The sequence below is a fragment of the Amia ocellicauda genome, chromosome 12 (genome assembly GCF_036373705.1).
Source record: "Amia ocellicauda isolate fAmiCal2 chromosome 12, fAmiCal2.hap1, whole genome shotgun sequence".
Classification (NCBI taxonomy): domain Eukaryota; kingdom Metazoa; phylum Chordata; class Actinopteri; order Amiiformes; family Amiidae; genus Amia; species Amia ocellicauda.
In genome coordinates, this window is record NC_089861.1 from 18,056,669 (window position 1) to 18,081,263 (window position 24,595).

At 40.3% G+C, this 24,595-nt stretch overlaps 1 long non-coding RNA gene across 1 annotated transcript; it reads right to left on the reverse strand.

Moving 5' to 3' along the window:
• Positions 1-232: 232 nt before the first annotated feature.
• On the reverse strand, positions 233-8,798 carry LOC136764100 (uncharacterized). The gene is made up of 3 exons (XR_010821136.1): positions 8,603-8,798; positions 2,153-2,312; positions 233-1,429 (listed from the first exon to the last, which is right to left on the reverse strand). It is a non-coding gene; the product is annotated as an uncharacterized LOC136764100 (long non-coding RNA).
• Between the last annotated feature and the right edge of the window lie 15,797 nt (positions 8,799-24,595).

Sequence of the window (24,595 nt, forward strand, 5' to 3'; positions counted from 1 at the left end):
GCAAATACAGTCCTGCCCCTCTGGTCAGGTCAGTCTCTCACGGCAGTGGGCGGGGCTTCAGTAAACTGTGTAATGAGAGCCATTTTGTTGCATCATCGGGGCATCAAATTGTCTGATTTTGTTTTCGTGATGCGGTCAGTGGAGCTAGTGGTCACTGATCACTGAATGGACACTGGGTCTCAGTAACATACTGTCTTATTGTTTTAAGTATTTTACATTACAAACTTAAAAACGATACAATTTTATTTAAATCTTTTGTTAATTTTTTTTAAATTCAATTCTAAAATCTTAAAGTGATTAGAAACCAAAAATGCAAAGTGAATTCAAAACAAAATGCATTAAAGCAATCAAAACAATTACATGTACTAAGATGGCAAACTGCCAAAAGAACAACAATTAAACAAAATAATCTAACACATTGAAATTAATTGGAAATGCATCAGATTAAACAAAGAAACAAAATATCAAAGGAACAAAAACAAAATAATCTGATGCATTTAAAAATATATAAGAATGGTCAATGTATTAGACAAAAGAACAAAACAAAACCACCAATCAACCAAAACAAGAAAACAAGTGCATTTCTATTAAAAACAGTTTAGAAGACAAATAAAAACTCATTCATTTGTAAGTTTAAAAGCTCCCCAGAGGTGGTATCCCTTTATGGGATTCTGAGCTCCCCCAGATCTTGGATTTTCCAATTCTTTAAGGCTTCCTCCTTGCCCCTCTGATGGATCTCCAGATTGACGTGGTCTCATACTAGGACCATGCACCAAATGTTCCATCCTGCAGATGACACACCACCAGCACCCTGTAGTTGATGTTAAGCCCCTGGCTGATCCATACAGGATCTGCCTTATTCTTGGCCTTATTCACAGCAGCCCCTGTCGCTCTGCAGAAGCCGTCCAGCAGTTCTTCCACCCTGGCCTTGGACAGCGTGTCCATGTTGGCCAGAGCTTTCAGTTGCTATCCACTGGCGCCCGGGAGATGAAAACCTGTCACCTGGGCATCCCGGCAGATCGCCTGCATGAACAGCTCCAAACAGAGGATGTACAGCAGGGCCAACAGAGGACAACCCTGTCGAACCACCGACCTGACCAGAAATGGTACGGTCAGGTGGCGGTTCACAAGGACCCTGCTGCTTAGGCTGCTGTAAATGATCTACACCCACCTCCTCAAGCCAAGAGCGAGACCCATCCTATCCATCACAAGCTGCAGGTATTCGTGGCCCACTCTGTCAAAGGCCTTCTCCTGGTCCAAGCTGACTGACCCGGCCAGGCTGCTGGCTGGGGCCGACTCCTCTGGCTAGGTCCCCTTTCGGTCCCGGTCTGTCCTGATCTCGGCTTACCTCGACCTCGATCAAAGACTCTGCAGCTTTGTCAACCGGAATCTCCCCGTCTCATCTGGTCTGGCCTGGTGGTTCAGTTCCCTGCAAACACAAGATAAGACTGTCAGAAAGGAAAACAGTTTGTTGCCCCCTGCTGGACAAAGATTCCTCCGTAATGAAGAGGAAACCGAGTCCAAGATGATGGTCATGCAAACAATGATGTCATAACTACACCTTTCTGAATATTGAGCTCTATTATGGAAATTGCAGTGGCCACCTACAATTTCCTGGAGCTTTACAGTGCATCTCAAATTATGTTTTTATCCTGCCCCAGGTCATTAAGGTAAATCCCCAGTTACTACCTACATAATACATTCATTGTGTTGCTTCTTACAGAATACAAAATTCAGCAATATCTGTTACTTTTCTAATTTAGTTTACATATATTTCTGTTGCATTTTAATTTCTAAACATTACACATTCTACAAATCTCTCTTAAGAGAAGGGCGATTGACCTATTCTTACTTCATGGCTTTTATTCTATTAATTAGAATAATTTGACATCTCCACCAAAAGTACATTATAAATTCAACTATCAATACAAGAATGTATGCTACTGCAGACACCATCTGAGCTGTTTCAAAATGTATTGTAAATTTCTATAATATGGAAAACCTTTAATTAGAGTATTTTAATTTATTTCTCAACCATCACTTCGGCGTTGTGGACCTCAACATCATTAAAGATGCTGTGTGGCTGTCTTTAAAGCTGCGCCCTCGGCCTACTGTGTCTCAAAGAGAACACCAGCATCTTCTCCATATGCACCTTTGCCATTAAGGGTCAAACATGTGGAACATTGGCTCCCATGTGGAATAAATCGGTCATCTGAAGACACAATGTGTGTGTAACAGCCGAACACAGGCAGCGAAGACAGAGGGGTTCAGATTCTGGTGGTGTCCGGGCTTTATTGGGATTCACAGTGGGTCTACAGGGAACACAACACAAGGGGGTAAAACAAGCAAAACAAAAACGTCCACACAAAACAGAATGCTCCGGGCAGTCAGGGTTAGGAGTGTCAGTCCTCCTTCTCATCGGTTAGGTCCCTTCCCTAAAGAGGGAGCGAGATTAAATAGAGAAGGCACAGCTGCCGCTGACGTCACAGTCGCCTCGGTGCTCATTGCCCGCAGCTGTGAGTCCGTAGCCTGTTTACGAGGGAGCAGACAACACAGCTGCAGCACATGAGCACCTAATCAGCGAGCATCAGCAGCTGCCGTGCCGTGACAGACAGCGGCCTGTCACAGTGTGGTTCTCACAACATCAGAGATCCTCCTTATAAAAGGCATCTCTATCACATGTACAGTAGTTGACATTCACACAATCTATAAGGTTTCCAGTATAGGGACAATTGAAAACAGGAATAATCTTGATTCTAGTTTATCACAAATTTCAGTATAACACTCTGTCATCAGCAGCATCATACCTCCTGTGTTTTATTGTATCAACTTTACTTCCTAGTGTAAATACTATGTTTTGTGTGGAGCTGTCGAACTTTCAAAATAATGTGCTTATCTCTTTTGTTTTATCTAACTTAAATATCTTAGACCATTGTCTTTATTTGTATTTTACCTATTAATGGACATTCATTGTCTCAATATATATTATATATATTTTTTTTCTTTGAATAAACCTTCATCTTTAATAATGGATTACATAATTCCATCCTTATTCTACAAAACTAAACCTTGTGATAACTGCTGTACAAATATTTGTATAAACATCATCTATCATTTCCCAGAAGTTAGAACCAAATTGGCACTGCTCTAAGGCCAATTCTATCACCAAATAGACTTATTATGTTATTAACCTTTTTAACTAGAGCAAATATGTATAATTCGTTCATTACAAGGCATTGGCTTTGTTATCACATACATTTATAGAACTAGTTTTTCAAACAATTCCCATATACAATAATACAGTACACCATAGTAGCATTATGCAATGTGTACCCACTTACAGTTACATTGAAACATTATATATAATTTCACATTTCAGTCATACAACCAAACCGCACAATTCTCTAAATCCAGTAGTCACTCTATTAAACTATGGAAAGGACAGTTAACGTAATGCCCATAGCCACACCAGACTCTGTATCCTTCAGTTGCGGTTAGATTTAAAAGAGGTTGGAGTTGTATGATTATTCATGTTTCCGTTTAATCTATTTCCATATTGTTTCTCCAATTTTTCCTGAAAGATAAATTTGTTATTTTCAACAGAGAAATTAATCGATAATGCTCTGTCCGTCTATTCCTGGACATCGCCACCCTCCTGTTGGAATCAGCAGAGTTTAGTTTATTACTTTTACAATACTATGGTAGGCATAGTATGCTTCCACCATCCCCCTCCCTCCTGTCTGTCCACACACACACTGGCATCCGTGGCCATAAGGACAGATTATGGGCCGCACCACCAAGAGTGGAGGCCAGTGCAAGAGGGGAGAATATGTACTTTGCTGTGTCATGGCATGTGGACAGGGAACCTGTGGGAGATATGTGAGAAATATTCATTGTTGCTGGCTCCTGTGAAGACAGATAATAGTAGTTATTTTTTCTATTCATATGTATCTGTATCAATATTATTAGCATTAGTAAATGTAGCTATACTTATTTATTTCTGGACATTACTGTTGGTCGACACTTTTGCTCTGTTTGTAGTAGAACACTTGCATTTAGCCAGTAGTGTGGAGTAGTGGTCAGGGCCCTGGAACCAAGCAGAGGGTTGTACGTTCATTCCCAGGTGGGGGCACTGCTGTTGTACCCTTGAGCAAGGTACTTTACCTAGATTGCTCCAGCTGTATAAATGGTTAAAATGATGTAACAATTGTAAGTTACCCTAAGAAAATTTGTAATAATGGGAGTGGTGGTGAAGAGGAAAAATGTTACTTTCCTGACAATTGCAGAAGGGTTTGGGGACCAGGTTTGATTAAAGACAATACCTGGGTACAGCTCTTGTTCTCACTTATGTTGTAAGTCACATTGGATAAGGGCGTCTGCCAAGACATAATAATAATAATAATTAGGGCTGTGCGATATGATATCTATATCGTATGACGATAAAAAAAACGTCTATTGTTTCATATTATGCTATATCGTTTATATCGTGGTGTCGCAAATTGCAATCTTTACGGCAGTATTTTTCGTCGTATTTTAGGACGTTTTGCGTTCTTCCCGGTTCTTCCACACGTGTCGGATGCGGCAAGAAATGAGCATCAGAAACACAAACCGACATGAGGAGAGAGAACTGACACACAATAACCAACATAACCAAGAGATTCTTTAATGCGCAAGCGCACACGGTCCGCCCCGCTCTCGTCGCCGGGCTAAACTTGATCTGCAAGCACCGCCACCCCCAATAATTTAGACTGATATCATTTGTATAAAATTAATAAACTTTTTTTGCATTTTAATAAATTGGAAAGCAATGCAAACACATGCAGAAAGTATCATTTTCTTTTTATTAAGATGATGAAGTGGTTCTATTATTATTATTATTATTATTATTATTATTATTATTATTATTATAACTATTTTGTATTAACATCGTGCTGTACTTGTAAGTAGAATCGAGACGCGACAGTCAGAGGAGAAATGTCTGTCCAGCAGATGTTAATGCGCCACTATAAACCCGGCTGTGCTAAATCTACATGAATCTGTACCATTTTACAGCGCATTGCGTGATTACTATTGCTTGTGTTATTGTTCTTATGTGACAGTAAATCATAATGTGTATATGTATATTTGTGCTCTGAGGAAGATAAGTCGAAACGCGTAAGCATTATGATGTTCACTTTTTCTCTAAAAAATATTTTTTGAGACATCGGTGAATATGGACTGTTTTTAGACGGGAGCTGCTGTACCATCCTAATATAATACAGATAATTGTTCTATATAAATTCCCTGGGATAAGGCACCCCGCATTTAAGATTTATTAAAACTATTGTAGCACCAGCTATTTTTAAACTTATATATATATATATATATATATATATATATATATATATATATATATATATATATAGTATTTGATCCCCTGCTGATTTTGTACTTTTGCCCACTGACAAAGAAATGATCAGTCTATAATTTTAATGGTAGGTGTATTTTAACAGTGAGAGACAGAATAACAACAAAAAATCCAGAAAAATGTAGTATTTGATCCCCTATCAATCAGCAAGATTTCTGGCTCCCAGGTGTCTTTTATACAGGTAACGAGCTGAGATTAGGAGCACTCTCTTAAAGGGAGTGCTCCTAATCTCAGCTCGTTACCTGTATAAAAGACACCTGTCCACAGAATCAATCAATCAATCAGATTCCAAGCTCTCCACCATGGCCAAGACCAAAGAGCTGTCCAAGGATGTCAGGGACAAGACTGTAGACCTACACAAGGCTGGAATGGGCTACAAGACCATCGCCAAGCAGCTTGGTGAGAAGGTGACAACAGTTGGTGCGATTATTCGCAAATGGAAGAAACACAAAATAACTGTCAGTGTCCCTCGGTCTGGGGCTCCATGCAAGATCTGACCTCATGGAGTTTCAGTGATCATTAGAATGGTGAGGAATCAGCCCAGAACTACACGGGAGGATCTTGTTAATGATCTCAAGGCACCTGGGACCATAGTCACCAAGAAAACAATTGGTAACACAATACGCCGTGATGGACTGAAATCCTGCAGCGCCCGCAAGGTCCCCCTGCTCAAGAAAGCACATGTACAGGCCTGTCTGAAGTTTGCCAATGAACATCTGAATGATTCAGAAAGTGTTGTGGTCAAATAAAACCAAAATCGAGCTCTTTGGCATCAACTCAACTCGCCGTGTTTGGAGGAGGAGGAATGACCCCAAGAACACCATCCCCACCGTCAAACATGGAGGTGGAAACATTATGCTTTGGGGGTGTTTTTCTGCTAAGGGCACAAGACAACTGCACCGCATCAAAGGGACGATGGACGGGGCCATGTACCGTCAAATCTTGGGTGAGAACCTCCTTCCCTCAGCCAGGGCATTGAAAATGGGTCGTGGATGGGTATTCCAGCATGACAATGACCCAAAACACACAGCCAAGGCAACAAAGGAGTGGCTCAAGAAGAAGCACATTAATGTCCTGGAGTGGCCTAGCCAGTCTCCAGACCTTAATCCCAGAGAAAATCTGTGGAGGGAGCTGAAGGTTCGAGTTGCCAAACGTCAGCCTCGAAACCTTAATGACTTGGAGAGGATCTGCAAAGAGGAGTGGGACAAAATCCCTCCTGAGATGTGTGCAAACCTGGTGGCCAACTACAAGAAACGTCTGACCTCTGTGATTGCCAACAAGGGTTTTGCCACCAAGTACTAAGTCGAAGGGGTCAAATACTTATTTCACTCATTAACATGCAAATCAATTTATAACTTTTTTGAAATGCGTTTTTCTGGATTTTTTTGTTGTTATTCTGTCTCTCACTGTTAAAATACACCATTAAAATTATAGACTGATGATTTCTTTGTCAGTGGGCAAACATGTGTGTGTGTGTGTGTATATATATATATATATATATATATATATATATATATATATCCCATAACAACATAACACATGTAATAGTAATCACACACCACTTGCGCTGTAATGTGTTGCATTCTGCATATATTTACCATGACAGCCTGCATGTAGTATTTGTTAGTTTTGCTTATTGAAGGATTAACGAAATACTTGTAGTTTGAATGTCTTTGGTCTCATTTTGTGGCTTGATTGGATAAAAACAAGAAATATTGAGATATATACTGTGTATCGCCCAAACTTCTAAAAATATCGAGATATTATTTTTAAGTCATATCGCCCAGCCCTAATAATAATAATAATAATAATTTACTTTTTTTTTCTTCTGTGAAAGTGTTGTCTGACAGATGAGCTCGGGCCACCGACAGTTTCACACCCCTACGCCCCCTTTCTGGAGGGTGGATCCCTTCCTAATTAGTAGGGTATTTCAGTTTGTGAAAGGAATATTTCCATACAGTTTAATGACTTTAGACTTTAAACTATATCTCATTCAATTATTTATTTATTTTACATGAAGTTATACCTTCAGTAACTTCCTTATTTTCCCTCATATTCCATCCATTCACCATCAAAAACTCTCGTGCTAAAAGTGGCAGCACATTTGTCTCACACACACCAAACTCTCCTTTCACAACCTTTTAAGCCTTATCAACTCTCAAACCCTCGTCAACTTTCTCAGACCCTTTTCAACTTTGGTTAACATCACTGTTTGTTCTCCTATTCCTAATTTCTTACAAGAAAATTCAAGTTTTGTTGATCTATTTATACATATATTTCACTCCATTATTTTAGTTAATGAATTAAAATATTTACTTAACAAAATATCTTAAGAAAATAAGCCTTTTCATTGATCTCAATTATGATTCCCAGGTACCTCAGGACATTCACCTTACATAACCTTCAGACTATATATATATATACATATATAAACACACAACGTACATACACATTGATATCCAAAAGATAATTCAGATATTAGATTTGTGGTGTGTTTTGTTGACCCTGCAGTGTCTCAACAGCCCTTATCATTTATTTATTTGTTATTTATTTATTTATGAAGCTTCTTATTATTTAGAATAACATGTACAATAATCTCTCTCAATTATTTCACTACTTCTGTGTTTTCTTGATCCATAGTGATCAGTTTCTTCTCTAAATTCTTATTATTCTGACAAAGAATTATATAAACTTTGCCAGTTTTGATCTTGTTTTTACTTGGGAGTTCAGTCAGGATCCCACTCTGTCTTTACCATTTTCAGTTTAACATCTTTAAACTTCTCTTGTAGGAATTCACATACAGACACGTATTGTAATGCCATTATGCCAATCCTATCTTTTGCCAGCGATGGGGCTAATCGTTGGTCTGACACAGTACCTCCGGTTCTGTGTGGCTATTAACACTGGCCTTAGCGTACAAGGATTTCCTTGCGTAACATGGGGCTCAGTAGGCCTTGCCATGCCGTTCAGTTCCCTTTGCATTAATCCCCACAGATCTGTCTAACCTGGAGTTCTCCCCTACTGAGAACCTCCGCTGTGCAGTCAATAACACACAACACACATTACAAACAAATTGTACAGTCACACATTTACCATTTATCCTCTGTGCCTTTCATACTTTACAGGTTCAATTTTAAATTACACTCTGAGAGCCTCAAATCTAAATATACAGGGTGGTAGAATAAAAATACTCACCCATTTTGGTCCCGGCAGTGGAGGCAAGTTCAGATCCTCATTTGTGACACCAAGTGAAGAACCCAGTCTTGATGCACAGAGGATAAATGTATTTATTTAACATGCCCGGCCTGTAAGGCCCCTGACATGGAAGCTCTCCACCTGAGCGGAGTCTCTATCTGAATGACATGCATGACATGTGGTTCAGTGGGTAGGGTCAGTCACAGGTTTCCAAAAGTGTTGTCTTGAGATCAGGTTTCTGAATATTTGTGGTTGTCTTCCTGGGGGGAGGTGTGGGATGCGGAAACCAAATGGCTTTCTTTGATGTATTTGCAAAAGGTCAGATCCCACGGCCATCTTTACAACTGTCCCTCAATAATTAACAAAACAGTTCCTGCCAATCTGGGAAAGCAATTAAGTCCACAAACAGACTTTTAACAAACAGCTGTGGGCCCTCTCTCTGTTTGGGTGTTCCTCTTATCATAATAAACTGAAGTCAAAGTGGAGAGAGGAATGTCTAGAGGATATGCCATGAACAACTGTCTTAGTGGCTGTTGCTAGCTTAATAAATCTACTTTGCTCGGTCTGCATAATATTATTAATATAAAACATAATACAGTCTCTTCACTGCAGTATGTATTTTGATCATAACCTGAAAAACGTGTATGAAAAGACAGTTAAATGAGTACATGTGGAAGACCACCAGCAAAGTATACTTTGTTGCTGAGGAAAAGCTGAAGTAGGTGCTTAACCATGTTACCAAAAACTAATGTTTGACATCCATTGTATTGTGTAAAATATATAAAATCTATATTTACCTAAGGAGCTAACACATCCAGAAGTAATGAAGTATTTGCATAAGTCATCTTCAGTTTCACAGCACTCTTGATTTTCTCCATAAGTGAACATGTCTGCAAAAAAGTGTTTAATGGATGCAAATAACATTGTTTACAATCTGCAGTATACATTACATTATAATACTGATAATACAGTGTACTTGCCTCTTTCATCGAGTATACTCATCCTCAGTTTCATTGTCTGTTTTAATTTGGTCATATAACCAGGATTGCAGAACAGAAACATCCTGTTTGATTTTTGGTTCCCGTGCCTGATGTCATATGTCAATATCTGTGAGGTAAATGCAGCAAAATTATAATCCATTATGAACAGCAAATTTAAAATCAATAAACTGTCAGACAGGCAGTATATATGACACTTCGCTTTTTATGTACATCAGTAATCAGTTGCTGCAGTAGGTGACACTTAAAACAATTACTACAATCCTGCCATTAAGGGTGGTGTGTGTTTGTATGTGTATGTATATATAAACAAATATTTAATACCACAATGTACACTCACCTAAAGGATTATTAGGAACACCTGTTCAAGTTCTCATTAAAAAGGGAAAAACATCCAGTATGCGGCAGTCCTGTGGGCGAAAATGCCTTGTTGATCCCAGAGGTCAGAGGAGAATGGGCCGACTGATTCAAGCTGATAGAAGAGCAACTTTGACTGAAATAACCACTCGTTACAACCGAGGTATGCAGCAAAGCATTTGTGAAGCCACAACACGTACAACCTTGAGGCGGATGGGCTACAACAGCAGAAGACCCCACCGGGTACCACTCATCTCCACTACAAATAGGAAAAAGAGGCTACAATTTGCACAAGCTCACCAAAATTGGACAATTGAAGACTGGAAAAATGTTGCCTGGTCTGATGAGTCTCCATTTCTGTTGAGACATTCAGATGGTAGAGTCAGAATTTGGCCTAAACAGAATGAGAACATGGATCCATCATGCCTTGTTACCACTGTGCAGGCTGGTGGTGGTGGTGTAATGGTGTGGGGGATGTTTTCTTGGCACACTTTAGGCCCCTTAGTGCCAATTGGGCATCGTTTAAATGCCACGGCCTACCTGAGCATTGTTTCTGACCATGTCCATCCCTTTATGACCACCATGTACCCATCCTCTGATGGCTACTTCCAGCAGGATAATGCACCATGTCACAAAGGTCGAATCATTTCAAATTGGTTTCTTGAACATGACAATGAGTTCACTGTACTAAACTGGCCCCCACAGTCACCAGATCTCAACCCAATAGAGCATCTTTGGGATGTGGTGGAACGGGAGCTTCGTGCCCTGGATGTGCATCCCACAAATCTCCATCAACTGCAAGATGCTATCCTATCAATATGGGCCAACATTTCTAAAGAATGCTTTCAGCACCTTGTTGAATCAATGCCACGTAGAATTAAGGCAGTTCTGAAGGCGAAAGGGGGTCAAACACAGTATTAGTATGGTGTTCCTAATAATCCTTTAGGTGAGTGTATATATATATATTCGTGGAGTAAAAGTGTCACCTGGAGAGGCTGTCACAATGCAGTGTGAGGGACGAGCTCCTGCAGGGAAAGTGCAGAAACTGTCCTGTGTGGACTGTACGAGCTGTCAGGTATGCAAGCTAAAGATATAGTAAATAGTTTATTGAAATACACTGATTGTATTCACTGTAGCTTTGTATGTTGAAAACAAAGTTTACACAGTGTTGAAAATGTTTACTTTAGTGTACAATTATGTTTTGATAAATGCAATATAAATGCAGTTTTAGAACTATAAAATATTGCTTTTGAGCATTATTCCAATATTTACATTTACACTTGTTTCATTCTCTTACTGTATGCAGGGATTAAAGTTTTCCGTCGATACGACAGATTTCCGTTGATTGCAGCGAGTCTACAACGGATTTCAGTCAATTGCAGGGTTCCAGCCTGTCCTTAATGTCTTCAATTAATTTTTCATAATTTTAAGGCCGTAAATAGGCTTACATTTCTCAAATAGTGTAATAAATGTCTTTTTTAGTTTGAATAGGTGTTAAATTAGGGAAAGACGACATGTATTCACCCTGCTGAGTGGGGTGTGATCACAGCCTGCAGTGGAGCGAAAGCACGTTCCTCTCTCCACTCTAAGCGTTCTGTAATCACTACGCTCTGGATCCGCTCCGGGTTTTCCATTCCCGCTCACGGAAAAACTGCTCCGTGTTCACTCCATTTTAAAAGTTATTCTAATGTTTATTTTTTTATATCATGAACGTCTGAACACAACATTTATAATACTATATGTAACCGTTTGGAAAGTATTCTACACGTTTAATAAATAGAATTACACACAAATGTCCAAATGCATACCTGAAGTGTGTGCATCTTCCCTTTCATTTTCTGACTGTTAATCTCGGTTTTGGAGAAGTGCGTGTCAGGCTACGGCTGAGGTAGAACTGTATTTCAGCTAGCATGGACACATTTACAATGCAGGAAGTCTCCGATTGTATCGGAGATCGATACAAGTGTAAAAAATAAATGGAGATGGGCTTGGCTTAGCGAAATGGGGGAGAATGCCAGGTACGTGTCTTTGCACATTATGCCACAGGAGACTTCAATATGGCAATAATGGCAAAAAAGTGCTAGCTCGCCATCATCCAGAAGCTAATCACAATGCTGCCGTCCGTGCTCTACAGCACACCTGCTCCCTGCCTGGTGCGACAAGTACCACAACGGAGGTTCATGCATCTATGGCCGACCGTGTGTGCGATCTAAAAGTGCGCATATGTTTTTTCATAGCGGAGCATGACCTGTCGTTCACAGTCTCACAACCTCTAGTTAATTTAATGCAATCAGTTGTCAAAGACAAGAGTGCACTTTCAAGATTGTCTATGTAATGCACACGCCTCCTACTTGTGCACACATGGCATTGCTGCTCAATGGAAAACCGAATTGTGAACTAAGCTGAAAACGAAGATGTTTTCTTTAAACGTAGATGAGGCAACAGATGGAAACATGGACAGGATTCTGAATGTTCTTGTTCGGTACTTTGATGAGGATATGGGTAAAGTGGCAACCCAGCATCTGGCCTCAAGGAAAATGAATATTGCAGATGCCTTAACAAATCACACACACATTGACAGATATTCTCCAGTCATATAGCCTGAACTGGAATCAGGTTGTTGGTATACTGTTGGATAACTGCAGTGTGATGAGAGGGAAAAAGTCTGTAGTAGAGACACTAGTCAGAAGAGAAAATCCATCACTCCTGGACATCAGCGGAGACACTGTCCATATGGTCTCAAATGCAGCCAAGGCCCTTTTAAATCCTTTCCAGGGATTTCTGGAACAATTTTGCTCTGATGTATACTATGACATTGAAAAATCAACCAAACAGAAGTTTTTTCTGAGTTTCAGTCCTTACTTCATTTGGAGAATAAGAGCTTAATACGTCCCATCAGCAGCAGGTTCCTGCAAATGCTGGATGTGTGCAACAGAATACGGGAGCTTATGGATCCATTGATTGTGCACTTCTACAGCGTCCTGTCTCCTCATGATCAACACAAACACAGGTACATAGTAATAGCATTCTCTTTTTGTATTATCTAATTTCAGTACTAGTAGGCCCAGTTTTGAAGATCTCATTTAACCCTTCAGTGTTAAAGAAAAAAAGCAATGGATTTTGTTTAATTATCATTTGATTTTCATTATCAAAATCCATTGCTTTTATATGCTTATATATATTAGTAAAATATATTTTAAATAATATTTAAAGACGCAGACATCTAGTGGATTTTTTTAACATAACAAATCTGTGGTGGAGATGGCTCAATGATCAATCAGGTTATATCAAGTTATAGATATAGTGACTCAAATGGTTAAATATGTTGGAACAAATATTGAAGCTTGGCTTCATTTCAGATGCAATCAAATTATTAAATAACCTTCATAAGAGGGATGGGAAGTGCCTTGACCTGTAAACACAAAAATTATATCATGACAGATGAAGTATTGGCAATTAGAAATAGCAATGTCTGTTTTCTCTCCTTAATCCTTATGTGTATATGTTTTTTTGTGATGCATATGGCTCCTGAACCAGCTTCTTGATAAGCATGCAGTTACATCTGATGAGAAGGCCAGGATAATTGTTCTGCTACAGCAAATGGCAAAATCTGTGAGGATCGGAAGTGATGTCAACAAAAATCGGAAGACACGCATCTGTATGCTTTTTTCAGAGTTTGACAAGCTCACAACCATGATTGATTTATACCGAGGTATGTTCGCTTTTTATTTACTTTAAGTGGTAAGAAAAGTACAGAGATTTCTTATATATTGAAATCCCCTTATTGCTATATTTATTATATGCTTATTTTTCCTGGAATCCTGGAATGGAATGGAGTTAACCATAAATACAGTTTTTAGATCACTGTTAATCAGATCACTTTGGTTAATAATACTACTACTAATAATAAACTTTATTTATACAGCACTTTTCAAAACAAAGTTACAGACTTATTAAACAAGAATTAAAACATTTCAGGACTGATGCAAATACAACTAGACAATTAAAATAATACAGATGAAAATAAACAAAAATAAAGCTAAGAAATAATATTAAAGGGTTGTAATATTCCAAGAAGAGTATGTTACATTACTATGAATGTGATAATGAATAAATTGATAAAATATTCAGCCACAGTTCTAATCAGGTTCTATTGTGATTTTCAGGTGTACTTCCAACTTTCCAGGTGTTCCTGAAGAAGTTGCAGCATGAAAAGCCCATGATCCATGTGCTGCATGCTGAAATGCTGCTACTGGTTAGGGAACTTCTCTCCAAATTTAAGAAGCCTGAAACTATCCCCTTGAGTGCAAAGGGCTTGTTGAAGCTTAATGTTCACAAGAGAGACCTACAGTACACTGACAAAAGGTTGTCTGTGGGGAGATTCAGCTTCTTTGCCTTAATCAAAGCTAGAGTGGAAAAGAAGCCCTGGGTGCAGAAGGTCTACAGCTCTCTCAGAGAAGGCTACATAAAGGCAGCAACATTCCTCCTGAAAAACCTTCCCCTCAACAACAACATAATCACCTCTTTATCTATGCTGACACCATCATTGATTCTCCATGAATCAGTCCAAGGTGCATTCAACACCTTGGCCAAGGCCTTGCCAAATGCTGGATGAAGAGGTGCAAGCCTACCAGATTGATACAGATCTAGGAGCACAGGCCAAATGCTTTGAGGAGAACATTGCATAAATCGATGTTGACTGGTGGAGTAAGATCTTTGCCATGAAGATGCCAGAAGGAGGAATAAGATTCCCCATCTTAGGGAAGTTGGTAAAGGCTCTTCTGTCAGTGTTCACTGGCACTCTTGTCGAAGGATCGTTTAACATCATGGATGACATAATTGAGAAAGACAGGGTTAGGCTGAACATTGAGACTTATGAAGGCTTAGCCATTATCAAGTCCCACATGAAGGTAATGGGCAAAACTACCTCCAAAATGCAAATTACCCCTGCATTGTGCCTGTCTTCTTATGAGACATACCAAAACATCTGAAGAAAAAGAAGGAGAACCTTGACAAGCAAAAGGAAAGGAAACTGAGGGAAGCTGTGAAGGTCCTCTCAGCAGTTAGGGTTAGAAAAGTAAAGAAAGGTTCCACCTCTGTTTGTGCTACAGCCTCCACCTCCTCCACCCTTGGAGTTAGAGGCTGTAGCAGCAGCAGTGCATTTTTCTCCTCCACACCTGGAGTTAAAAGCAATACTGCTGCTACCGCCTCCACCCCTGGAGTTAAAGGCAAAGCTGTTGCTACAGCCTCCACCCCCTCCACCTCTCCTGGAGCCACTCCTGCACAAGTAGCTAGTCAAACACTGAAACGGGTGTCAGGTGTAGCCATGCTTCAGGAATATGGTTTCACAGCCAAAAGGCAGAAAAAGTGAAAAGCACTCTAGAGACTTTTGCACAAGAATAGCACTTTTTGGTCTTTAATGGTGTTGCTGTTACTTTTTTTTTCTTTTTTTTCTGTTAATTATTAAGAGTTTCACAAAACATTGTTTGGTCTTATAAGATAAATAAAAACATGCACTGAAAAAGTTTGATGTAGGTGTATTAATTAAAGTTGCGGCCCTTGAATACATTTGTGAACACTCGAATGGCCCTTGATAGGAAAAAGGTTCTCCACCCCTGCTTTAGTTACTCACCTCTTTCCAGTTGTACTTCGCTGATAAATGCATGCACTGGCCATGCACAAAGCACTGTCCTCCTCTTGTGTTAGTGGTAACGGTGTATTCTCCACCTGTTAAGGAAAACAATATTTAAAAAATCATACTTTACAATATAATACACTACTATGTCCGCCTTCATACACAATTATTGTGGTATTATCAGTGATACCTTACTTTCATCCAGAATGGGAAACATATCAAAGAAAAATGTGCTGCCACTGTCTTCTTCACCTGATAATAAAACCTTTGGTCTGGATATCTTTTAAAGTTGTAGTTTTTGCAGTCTTTGTTCTACAAAGTAATGTACATGCCATCAAAAAATGTGCCTATGTACTGCACTTCCAAAAAATTATATGAACACAATAAAATAACCTACTATTGCAATGACTGAGTATACCATGACAAGTTAATTGTTTAATACTGTTAAATATAATGTAATACACTAACCAGATCCAAACAGTGTTTATCTTCCATCAAGAGAGATATTCAAAGGGTCTGATGTTTCCATCTTCGTATCTTTTAAGAATTCCTTATTTATCTTTTCATTGTGAAGATAAATATCAATTATGAATGTTTGCATAAATAACACTAACCTACCTAAAAAATACCATACACAACTGCATTTGTTGTCACCAGCTTTGGCTCTGACAATTCTGGTGGGGTAGGTCCAGGACAGAAAGGACAGTGTGTTTAAGGTGGAACAAACTGTCCTGGTACCTCTTTTTCCTGTGTGAAACCCCATTCACACTGAAACAATTGCCGGCAATTTGCCGGCAATTTACCGGCATTTTGTTGCCAGCAAGGTCCGTGTGAATGGGTAAATTTCGAATTCTGGCAAGGGTCCTAGTCTAAATGCCGGCAATTTGCAATGTATCTGTGTGAATGCAGAAAGAAAATGATTACTGGCAAATTGAGCGTCAAGTCCTTGCATGTCGACGCAGTGTGTCAGCTAACTGCCGTAACCAATCAGAATAGGGGGGCATTTTTGAGACCACAACACAAGGTTAAGCCACCTTTGACCAAGAACTAGTGATCGTAACGAGAAACGGACCTGGTTGTTAGAAATTGTGGAGGTTGAAAGTAATATAGTCGCAGCAATTCTGAGTGTTATTGATGAACGTGGGGAGCGAAGGCTGGCCCGTGTGGTCCGATCCAACAGACAAGCTACTGTAGCTCAAATTGCTGAAAAAGTTAATGCTGGTTCTGATAGAAACATGTCAGAACACACAATGCATTGCAGTTTGTTGCGTATGGGGCTGCGTAGACGCAGACCAGTCAGGGTGCCCATGCTGACCCCTGTCCACTGCCGAAAGCGCCTACAATGGGCACGTGAGCATCAGAACTGGACCACAGAGCAATGGAAGAAGGTGGCCTGGTCTGATGAATCACGAGTTCAAGGTGTTGACTTGGCCTCCAAATTCCCCAGATCTCAATCCAATCGAGCATCTGTGGGATGTGCTGGACAAACAAGTCCGATCCATGGAGGCCCCACCTCGCAACTTACAGGACTTAAAGGATCTGCTGCTAACGTCTTGGTGCCAGATACCACAGCACACCTTCAGAGGTCTAGTTTTGGCAGCAAAAGGGGGACCTACACAATATTAGGCAGGTGGTCATAATGTTATGGCTGATCGGTGTATATTGCACTCAAATAAGAATACTGCACTCAAGTTGTAAATAGCAGCAGATGTAACAATCTTAACAGCAAAGATATGTCAGTCAATTCCAGAATACATTTCCTTTTAAATCCTTAATAACAGGTACAGTGTACAAAAGTGAAAACAAATAGCCATCTTCATAAATTATTTATTTTCCTTGTTTTTCTCTTGTGTTGCTTTTGGAAATTAAACTACAAACAAACGTGAAACTTTCAAATAACTTGTACACACTTAAAATAATATGCAAATAAAACCATGATAATTCTTAACCTGTAATACAAGGATTAAACAGCCATTAATTCCATTAGCTGTACAGCATGTGTGCATAAAGATACAATTAAAAACATACAGGAGGATTAATCTTCACTATTCAAGTTAACTGGTGTGCATTAAAATACATACCCTTCCCTGAATCGGAATCCTACACAATCCCCTCTCGAGTCCAATCTTCTAATAAAATATTCCAAATAAAATATAAGAAATGGATAAAAATGTAAATACTGCAAGCATGCCTTTTATGGGCCAATTCCCCCATACTCACCCCCAAGCCAACATCTGTTTCTCTCTACGGCAAATCCCTTCCGGGCTTAAATATGGATGTCAATCACCCAGCGATTGACAGCTCTTAAAGGGACAGATTTGTCTAGCAATACTATACTTGTATTATAATGCAATTAAAACTACATCGTATAAAAAATGCCTATACAGTAGAACACATTTTGAACAAACAAACACAATGACTGTCAAAGTCCACATCAAGAAATACTATCCAACATACCATTATATTACAAATAGGAAGCCGATGTAAATGTACCTGCTTACATGGACACCTTAAAATGCGAAAACAAAAACGTACATTTATACATAAAAACTGCTCTTACCAAACAGTATAACAGCACTTAGTCATTCGCAAACCACACTTCACCATACTTCCTATATAGTTAAATAACTAAGTTAGCATCAGTTCTACAAGGGCATTAAAGATACAGACAACACATTCAAATGGCAGCTTACCCACATACACACCCGATCACGTTTTACTTATATCAATGCGGCTTGTCTTCCCTTTAACATACACCTGCACTTTGCATCAGTTTCGAGCAGGCACAACCAAGTTTATAACCCCTGACCTGTTAGCCCCAAGCCTTCCTTCTTAAAGGGGACATCACCCTTGCTACACTTTCTGTTTGTAAATACTGCATTAAATTGCCATAACGATAGGTTATTATCATAACCCCGGTTCCCTGAAAAAGAAAGACAGAGAAGAGCCTTCTGCCCTGACAATTATTGAAAGTATCTACCAAAGCTGCCCAATAGGGGCCCTGCTGGCAGGAGGAAGACAGCCAAGACTATATCAATGGGAAGACTATACCAGAGCTGTCGTGAGTCCTGACACCTGGTTAAGCCCAACCCATAATGACAAGGATAGCAGAGCCTCACATCGCCTGAGGGCTAGCAGTTTGCAGTACCTGGGAGCCCAAGCTGGGGCGCAGCCAGTCCGCCACGCCCGCCAGGCAGTAGAACCTTGTGAAGGTCTGTTGACCGGACCATGTCGCAGCATTGCACAAATCTTCAAGTGTGGCACCGTGAAATAGAGTCCATGACGTGGCCTGCCCCCTTGTTGAGTGCGCTGAGAACATGGGAACATTAGGCATGGGAACATTAGCAGTCTCATAAGTGAGCCGGATCACATCCGCCACCCAGTGCGCCAGTTGCTGTTTTGAAACTGCCCTCCCTGTGGTGGTGCAACCACAGCAGACAAGAAGCTGTGCGCAGTCCTCCGCATATAGCAGAGTGTGGGTAGTCTGCGATACTCATCTGATGTATGTGGAGGGGGATGGAAAGACTCCAGGACAATTGGTTGGTTTATGTGGAACACCGACACGACCTTGGGCAGGAAGGCCGAGAGTGACTCTGTCGTTGCTTCCCGAGAAGATCAGACAGGCTTTATCCACAGACAAGGCGTGAATTTCACTAATTCTCTTTGCTGATGTTAGTGCTACAAGGAACGATAAGGGAGGGAGCACTGCAAAGTCCTTGCAGCACTAATTTCAAGTCCCAGGCTGGAATTGTGTCCTTTATTGGTGGTCTCAAGTGTCTCACACCTTTCAGGAACTGGATCGCCAGGAAATGGGCTCCTGGGGAGACATTGTCAAACTTATCACGGCATGCTGAGATGGCAGCCAGTTAAACCTTCAGCATGGATGCAGATTTCCCATCTTCAAGCAGCTGTTGCAGGAAGCAAAGGAAGGTCGATATGGGGCACGACACTGAATCTATACGTATATAAGAATATAATACGGAGAAGTCTGCATGCCACACAATGTAATCTGGGGGAGTGTAGGCCTCCCTGGTGGTTGATGTAGGAGTCTACGCACACCAGCCAGTCATCCAGGCAGTTCAGGATCCGTTGCAAGTCCCTGCAGATGCTGTTACGAACCTGGATGCAACCATATATTATACACCTATTTACCATGGTATCTCTCTTCTGGTGCATTATAATTTTTTGGTAACAGGTTTTTGTTTGAGCTAATGCAGCAAAGCGGCATTGAGAGACGATTAGCATCTGCTGGTTTGACGTCACGCATAAATTAGCCGCAGCTTCGAGTGAGCTGGTGTCACTTCAGAATTGTTTTTTATACACTTAACATCAAAAGCCACCCATAAAAACTAAACATATTAAACATTTAAAGTGTGGTAATTCAGCTTTTTTTTATTTTCTCCTGAGAATTGGAGATAGGGGGGGCCAGTGGGGTGGCCAAGCTTCAGAGCGGGGTAGTTGTGGCCCCCCCAAACTAACATAATCATTAATTAAATTGTGAGTCAATGACTGCCTGAAGTCTGGAACCCACAGACATCACCAGATGCTGGGTTTCTTCCTGGTGATGCTCTGCCAGGCCTGTACTGCTGCTTGTTCTTGGGGTGTCAATAAATCTTGATTGTTTTCTTTTCAAATCCATTGTGGTGGCGTACAGAGCCAAAATGATGATGTGTGTCACTGTCCAAATATTTATGGACCTAACTGTATATTTGAACGTTGCAATATTGTGTTTCTTATGTAAAAAAATTGTGGCTAAGTGTATGGGTATTATTATTCTGTTTTATTTAACTTGGCTATTTTAACATTGGTAGTTCCATCTTGGCTTGTGCAGGGAATTGTGGGAAATAGAGTTCTGGAAACTACTTTTTCCCTGTCTACTGAATGTTGTACTAAGATTACGTCTCTCTCTCTCTCTGTCTCTTTGTTTGCATGCTTACTAGCAAGTAATTTTCTCTTTGCTTTGTCTCGTGTTTACAGTGCTGCCCTCTGTCCAGTCTGAGGTACAAGTGGAGCAGGTGACCGTTATTGCAGAACAGTCACTCACTTTTCAAGCCCCAGTGTTACAGTACGGGACCTTGACATATAGAGGTGCCACTCTTGCCCAGGTGTTCAATGGGACCTTCAGGACGGACCTGGAGGAGGGGTTCACAGGCAGAGTGGGCTGGGACCACAGCACTGGAAACTTCCACATCACACAGCTCAACGCACAGGACACTGGGGAGTACAGAGTGGAGAACACTGAAGGAGAGAAGAAAACAACAATATTTCTTCTGACGGTGCACAGTGAGTGTCAGTGCCTCACCTGACAGTGTACTCTGTGTCATTATTCTAGCAGTACACAGTCAGTGCTGTAGAGTCAGCATCAGAATTTCTTCTGGCTGAGGTAAAGTTAGCTGATCACTGAATGGGGTGGAATCACTGGGATTCCAAATATTGTGACATTTTTTTGTTTGTTTGATTTGAATAATGTAATATATATATTTAAATACAGCATAACAGTCCTTCAGTAATTTTGCAATTTAATCAATTGTTCACTATTAAGGCTTCCAGCAAGACAGATATCATAGCACTGTGGATGAAACTGTTGGAACAGTTGAAATATAATTTTAGGTTCCCAGTCCCAGAAGAACAAAAGATGGGAGCAAACACAGTTTCCCAAAACACTCTTGCAAATGAGGAATACAGGCTCTTCTCCCCCCACACGTTAGCACAGACAGTACAGAACTCATCTTGTCATGCTGGTCTGCAGAGCGAACTACGTAATGCTACAGCATTACCAGGTGAAAGTAAGTGTGCCATCACCCATGATCACCCACGACTTAAAAACTGTTAGAAAGTTTGTGGAAACACTGCCCGGTAGTGCCCCATATTTCTCCTTCAACATGTCATCAAAAGAGGTTTGTTAATAACTGATGTTAGATGCCAAAGCAATGTATAATCCTCAATGATAATCAAGTAATCCACGTGTCCTGGCAGGGCACTAGAGGACAAGGGGAAACTGTCTCATCTCAGTTCTTAATATTAGTTATTTACCAGCCTCACTCAAATGGACCAGTCATTGCATTTTATTTTTCACAAATAAAATAAAATTCACACTAAAGAAAGCTTGCTGTCAGTCAATTATGATATGTTTAAATTATCAGCAAACAGGTTTGTTACAGTGCAGCCTGTAGGAGTTAATATTAACAAGAGTTACAGTGAGGAGGTTTCCCTGTGATGCCAAGATAGTAAAGACCCAACCCCAGCAGAGAGGAGCTGCAGGGACAGGTGCGGTGTTATTGTGTCATAAGGGTCCTGGTTCAGTACAGCAGGGGGCAGTCACAGAGGCCGAGTGTCATATCCTGTTGGGCCAGTCAGTTACATTATGTTGTGGGTTAATCTCTCTCTCTCTCTCTCTCTCTCTCTGTCTCTCTCTCCCAAACCAGCCACCCTCAGTTCTGGAGTGATTGCAGGGATTGTGATTGCAGTCATGATTGCTATTGTGATTGTATGTGTGGCTCTTGTTCTGTGGAAAAAGAAAAGACGCAAGTATCTCCCAATCTGTGTCATTATCTCTATACACAGTGTGTCTAAAGCTCTAGTCAGTGTGTGAGGCTGTGTGTCAGTGAGTCTCTATACACAGTGTGTCAATTATGTCTACATTTTAATATTATTAAAGAAATTTGAAAAAAATGTTTTTAATACTTGCAAAAACTTAAATTCCCCTCCACCAATAATTTGAGGGTTACTTTGGAGTTTGTTACCTTGAAACAAACATTCAACCACAATAGAACAAATTAAACAAATTCAAGTAAACATGAGGTGCATGTTTTGGAGAATGATATGGTGCAAAACTACCAGGGTAAATGTTTTTTCCATACCCAAAGCTGTTGTTGCTTTCATCATCGTTATTGTTTTTATTAATATATTTCCATTTACATGCAATAAACCCTCATAGCTATGCTGCATTTTAATTAATGCCTTTAGAAAACTGACTAAAAGGTTCATGCCAGTGTGAATGGCACTCCAAATTGCTAGTTTTAACTTTCTGTTTTTATACATTTTAGACAAAGAGATTCTAATCTCTTTCCTTCCAAACTTCTGATTGGTCTGGTTTGGGGTAATAAAATTGAAATTCGAATCGAAGCAGTCTTTGACATTCCTCTCCCTTGATTCCTACATAATGTGTACTGGGGATGTGATGGCTTTGAGGAATGTGATAAATGGTTCAAATGTTACCTAGAGTTTCTAACTCTATATTGTCAAGTTTTAGTTCTATCAATTACATTTTCAAGTCCCTCAAAGCATGACCCTACAGTTGATACCAAACAAGCCAGGTGTTCTTTCTCGGTAATGTTCAATTTCAGTATTCTTGGAATTCCAGGAGGGCTGGTCTGATGCCCATGTCAGTGGAGGATCAATTAGGATGTTTGATTAATTCTCTTACCAAATGTTAATGTTGCATTGTATGTGAAATATAAATGGTCCAATGGTTGTTTTAGCTAATGGTCTTTCTTTTAAAACCAAACATGGCTTGAGCATGTTTTGGTTCTGAGGTAGAATTACTTAAGTGTCATTAACTTAATTTTAAGTTACCTTTTATTGTTTGTTATCAAACTGAGGAAGAAGCTGGGTAACACTTCTGTTAGCAGAATGTAGTTTGTATTTGGGTTTGTTGCCCTGGTCTATGGAATATATAAAGTACCTTGAATGTCTGTATTTCACAAAAGAAATCTTCAATTGGAATGTGATGCTAGTCTCTCTGGAGACGGGCATGGCAGCCCATTTGTCAGTTGGGGGGGGGTCTCCAGCATGGATGTGTTATCTGTCGTACTTTGATGAGCACAGGCCTGTCGTAAAACAGAACTTCAAAGCTGTCTCCTTAAGTCCTTTAGCACAAGCCTAAATTTCTCAGTTAGGAAGGTATATGCATTTCAGTATATATTTTCCAAAATAAGGTTGTATGATTTACACCTCAAAGGGCTTGAAGATAATGAGTAAATTACACTTTTAGACTTTGTTTTGAATTGAATGAATGCTGTGTTTGACAGCATTATTTTCTAATGGGTGTAAATGTTTCAATTTTGAACCGTTCCCCCAGATCATATTGAGAATGACCTTTCCCTATGGAAACATTTGAATAGCCTTATTTAAAAGTCACCAATAGGCTCCTGTGTACAGTTGGTCACTTGGCCTGCCCCCTGCTTCAGCCCAAGAATACTGCACATTGGAGAAAATTAATCTTTGCCTTTTCAAAGAGACATGAGAGCCTTACTGCTGCTGTATTTTCAATTACCTAATTCACAAGCTTTCTACCTTGCGACTCGATATTGCATGCATATATTATTAGAATATATAGCAGTACAATGGTGTAATATATTATATTATTGGACTAATCTAACATTCCTGGTCCTGAACCTCCAGCTGGAAGTTTGCAGTTGCCCCTTCCTGGGCATGCATGAATATGTACCATCCTGGGATAGGTAAGTAGGTGAACTCAGGAACCTGAAATCACTTTTTCCACCCCCTGCCACACTACAAGTATCAGTGACTAACCGGTGACAGTGTCTCTGCCAATCAATTTTCTCAGATGCAGGCCTAAACGTTGGGCTTAATTTTACCATCACTGCAGCCCAGTTACATACCACCCAAAAATACCCTACCCTAGCCCCTGGCTTTGGGTCTATGCTGTTTGTGTTTAGTTGTGGGTTCTGGTAGGGCTCTGCCAGTCCCCCTTGTAGGCTTCACATCGTGTGTGTGCTAGCATTTGTGTGTTATTGTGCAACCCTGAGCCAGTGACTATGCAGCTGCACAGCGCTTCAATCTGAATAAACAGTGCCTGCTATTTATTCTTCTGCTCAGGTTGCCCATGCTCCTCTGATTTAGCTGCCACTCATGTCATGAGGCCCCAGGTTTGTGCTAGTAAGATTCAGTCCCAAAAGGTTGTGTCCAGGTCTGCATGTTCCCTGTCTGACAGGTGCTGGAAGTCGTGCTTGCACGGTCTCCTCACTCACGTCGACAGAA